The sequence below is a fragment of the Cornus florida genome, unplaced genomic scaffold (genome assembly GCF_030987335.1).
Source record: "Cornus florida cultivar Cherokee Brave unplaced genomic scaffold, ASM3098733v1 CherokeeBrave_3.0.0_Hap2_Chr09, whole genome shotgun sequence".
In the NCBI taxonomy this organism is placed as follows: domain Eukaryota; kingdom Viridiplantae; phylum Streptophyta; class Magnoliopsida; order Cornales; family Cornaceae; genus Cornus; species Cornus florida.
The window spans coordinates 88,644,697-88,649,882 of NW_026775579.1; positions in this window are offsets into that span (position 1 = coordinate 88,644,697).

A 5,186-nucleotide genomic window follows, 5' to 3' on the forward strand; every position below is an offset into this window, starting at 1 on the left:
TGAGCTGTATGTTTTGGTCCAGATCTATGAAGACATAAACTATGTCTATTTGTAAGAGAACCTTGGAATGCCTCTTGGTTGGTTGTGTTCATGATTTAATTAATTGTGGATTGTATTCCTCATTTCATCAATATATTAATTATTTTCTGTTCCATCTATCACCCCCAACTCAACCAATTCAATGCTTCACCTAATTATTATTATTTTTTTAACACACACTATTGAGAGGACTTCTTCTATCTTATATTCTTATCCTCTATATATACATACATATATATATATATATATATATATATATTTCTGGAGGTATTAAGCATAAGTAAAATTCAAACATAGATAAAGTTTACAAATCAGTCGCTTGTGATTTGTTTGGTAGGAAAGAAGGAAGAGAGGTGGAAGGAATATAGGAGGAAATGAACAAAATTCCTTAATTCGGTAGGAAGGAGCTAGGGAGAGAAAGAATAATAGGAGGGATGGCTCATCACTCTTTCTTTACAAATTTTCATCCGCCCAAATTTGGGCGGAAGGCACGAGAGAGAAAATAGGTGAAGTTGTTATAAAAATATTAAATTATAATATTATCTTTCAAAATCCCTACAAATCTCATCTCACTCAAAACCTTTTTCTCTTGCTCTTGCTCTGTAAATATATCGATTGATTCATGTGTTACAAACTTATTTGATTCATGTGTTATATATATATCTCTTTCCCTTTATCATGACTTTGTACCTACGTTGGCCTTGAAGTACTTAACCTCTGTAACCCTTGTTTGGTCAAGATCCGAACCCAATATATCTATATGTATATGTGGATTGTTTGTTTTATAATTGCCTTAGTAGTAAATAGAGGATAAGAGGAAAAAAGTGAATATATTATTGCTCCTTGACTATTCACCCCATTGTTGATCTGATAACAATGTCTTCTATATTCTCATAAAAGCATCTTTTCCTTCTATACTATTCTTAATTTTATAAAATGTCTACCTTAAAATTATAGTTTTCAAAAATTATTTCTAATTTTGTATTCCTTTTCCTTCTTAGTCTTCTTAATTTTACAAAATACCTCCTATATATATATATTTTTCTTCTAATTCTGTATTCATTTTCCTTCTTACTCTTATTCAATTCTTTTTTATTCTCTTTAAAAATATATATATAGCATTTCCTTTTTTCATTAATCAAATCCTAATTTTTTTTCCTTTCAAAATTGTCTCAGTTATTTATTTTACTGAGAAAATTATTTTTATGGCATGTTATCATACTCCCTGAACCAAATTCTCGACTCCACCCACCTAGCGGGCAGATTGCTTATTATTCATTAACAAATATTAATAATAATTAAGTCATAGAGGTTGCGAGTGGACAGAGAAATTAAATAGTGCATCAGAAACTTCATTTTGGTAGGTTTCATTTTCCTTCGTGAAAATAATTCAGCGCCAACTAGAGTGTGGAACTCCAAGTACGATGACCCCCTCACTCTTTGGAGTGCACCCCATACCACATGCATTGTGTGACCATCGTACCTAATATTTATTAAACATCAGTATATATGATCGCAAAATGAAAATGTGTCTGAGAATTGGTTGATTGCCTTTTTCAATACAAGCACGTGAGAAGTGTGAATCGTGAATCGCATAAATTTGCATCCACATTTTTTTTGTACCCATCAAATAAATGTCCACTAAAAGTTTCTCAAAATGGTACCAAGTAATTAACAAAGAAAAAATAAAAGAAATTCACATCAAACTATTTTCCCAAACTTCTCTCATTTTTTTTTTGGTTATATAATATACCCCAATTTGCTGGTTCAAAAATGACATGACCTAGTCAAATTTGTAGATGATGGAAAGCTTTTCCGATAAATTTGATTAGATGGGCTAAAGATTTTCAGATGGGCCAGGTGATAAATTTGATTAGATGGGCTAAAACTTTTCAGATGGGCCAGTTGAAACAACTGATTTAGCTAGCTAGCCCAAGGCATCTCACTTTGCCTAAAAACAAAGTCTGGATTGAGAGACTGGACATTTTTTCAGGCCCGAATTTTCATTCAGGTTGAACTTAACAAAATCACTAGTTTTGCCCAAATTCCAGCAGGCCCAATAGATGATATGCCCAAATTTCAGTGTGGTGCATGGTGCTTTAGACTTTCGAGTGACATTATGATAAGTTGACAATATATTTCGAGTTAAAAGTGAAGAAAAACAAATTGATTGTAGAATTTTAAGCACCTTAAAAATAAAAAATGTCCCTCCACATATTTAAGTTTGACTCTCTATAATATTTAACATCTTAATTAATTTAGTGGTGGCTATTCTGGGAAAAAAACATTTCAAAATAGTTGTAAAAATTAAAAAGAATAAATGATTCAATAGTTTTAATAAAAGTTCATTTAAACACAGTCCTATAATTTTGCATATGTTTCTTTTTTCTTTTTCTTTTTTTAATAAAAAAAATGAACCTTCGTCATGTTTTTAACTTAAATTGTTTTTATTAGATGAAAAAGGATCTTATTAGTAGATGAAAGAGGATCTTATTAGTAATGAAAAGACGATCAAAAAATTATTTTTTATTAAAAGTACATCTTTATTTTTTTTTTCTTTTTTTTTTTTAAAAAAATAAACTTATAAAAAATTTACGAGATACTAAGAGAACAACTCACATTCCCTGTAGACGGATTCAGATCGGATAAAACCTGATTCGATCCGACTCCGATAAGCATTTTACTCGATTCGATAATTTGATGAATATTTTATAAGTTAATTCGAATTCGATTTGTTAATAATCGGATTTTCAATCCGATCCGATAAAAATATAATTTTTTTATATAAAAAAATATATAAATTAATGTCAAAAGAGAATAAAAAAACAAAAAAGAAAAATGATATTTTGAGCTACTAATTTTAACCGACTCAACACGTGTCATCCCTCGCCCCTTCTACGCAGCTCTATTGACAGCTCACAACCCTCTCCTCTGCGCCCCCTCATTTTCTTTCAGTTCTATGAATCTATCAATAAATTTCATAAAACCACTTGCAAAACCCAAATCCTAAATTTGTATTCCATATAATTATCTCTGCTGACAAACCCAATTATCTTCTATCGGATCCAAGAATTCGCTGATTTTTATTTTAAAATAATTTTGGGGTTCTTTAAGTACCACTCAAACTTAAATATCTAATTTTTCAATTTATTTTGTCTTTTCAAAACCTAAAATTTCTCTAATTTAGTTAGTTTTGATGTTATTAACTAACGAGGCGACGGACAACAGAACACTGGGCTAGGTCGGAGGTGAAGCGGCGAAACTGAACCAGGAGTCTCCAGCGAAACACAGAGCAAATCTGTGCTCTGAACGGTGATGGAGGAGGAACTTCAGTGGTGGCGCTAAAATGGCGGCGACAGACAAGGATCTGAGCCGCGTTGGTGGACAGTGGTGAATACGCCGGGACGTCAACGGTGGCAACCAGATTCATGGGACGGTCGATGACGATGCCGAAAGAGCCGTTTCCGGCCAGTTCAGCGTCTTTGATGACCTGAATTTCATCTAAGACGGCGGACGGAGAGTTGCGTCACCTGGATCTGACCCACACCACTGAAGTTGGCTAGTGGTTGTTTTTCCGTCTGTTCTAGCTGATTCTTTGCTTGCTTGCTTTTCTGTCAGAGAAGATGGGTTCGATTGTTAGGTAGAGAGAGAGAGAGGAGGGAGAAGGGACATCGGGTTGAAAAAAAAAAAAAAAATTTGACACATTGGACAGCCCCGTGTGATAGTCGGTAAGTGTCGGTTGAATAATAGTCGGGCCGAATAGCAACACTCAACAAAAAAAACATGCTTAATTTTGACGACCGCTGTTCACCCGAAATAGACACTATGTGTCAATGCTACATTGGTCCAACTGGCGCACAGTCTCCTTCCCTTTTCTTCGTCTCAGCTTTGCTCTCTCATCTATCTCTTTCAATTCTCTCATCTCTCTGCGTAGAATCGAAGGATGGTCTCCACTGTCTAATAGAGCATAACTGTACTCTGAACGGCGGCCACGGACAACAAAACGGTGGGCAAGGTCGGAGATGAAGCGGCGGGACTGAACTGGGAGTCTCCGGTGAAACAGAGAGCAAATCTATGCTCTGAACGGTGATGGAGGAGGGCCTCGGCTGAAGTAGATGAAGGAGGACCTCTGAGGATGATCTGACCGGCGAGGGGAACTTCAGTGGTGGCGCTAAAATGGCGGCGACAACAAGGATCTGAGCCGCAATGGTGGACAGCGGTGAATACGTCGGGACGTCGGCGGTGGCAACCAGAATCCGATTCATCTATCTGTTGGTGGCTGCTCGGTCGACGGCGAGCATGGGATGTCAGAGACCGACGTCACATGAGACTCGTGGACTTAACGCGACTTACCATTTCCGGCGAGTGGCTAGGCGTGGCATCAGTGGTATGTGGTGTGTTTGGCACTATCTAAACGACGCTTACTGACGTGGCTCTGTGATTGGTGGACTACGGCAATGAAGATTGGAAGATCTGGACTACGGATTGAGCTCTTTTGATTTGCCGGAAAGATGGGTTCCCTGCATAACTCGCCAATGAGAAGCACCCAAGCCGGAATGCCATCCTCCGCAGTATTCGACCTTCTCTCCGAAGTAATTCAAGAGCAAACTACGGAACTCATTACCAGGGCGCTTCGCTTTCTGGTTCGCCCATTCTAAGCAAGCATGAATTATTTTGATGGTTTAGGAAATCATCAACAAGCACTAAAATGGTATATGGTATTTCTCATGGTTGTTTTCTGTCTGTTGTAGACTTCCAATTGATTTTTTGCTTGCTTGTTTTTCCGCCGGAAAGATGGGTTCGATTGTTAGAGAAAGAGAGAGAAGGGGCATCGGGTTCAACCAAAAAAAATAAAAAAAATTGACACATTGGACAGCCATGTATGACAGTCGGTGGGTGTCGGGTGCATAGTAATCGATAGTGTAGCAACCACTCCAAAACAATGATAAGAAGATTTATTAGTATATAAATGAGAACACCACACTGTTGTACTTATAACATTATAATTTTTTGTATTATCTCTAATACAAATATGATAGGAGTATTGATATATATATCAATACTTTTTTTTTAACAAGTGTAAAAAATACCTTTAAAATATATTCCGCGTAGCATTTTTATCCTTATTTTAAAAAGTGTGTAAAAAA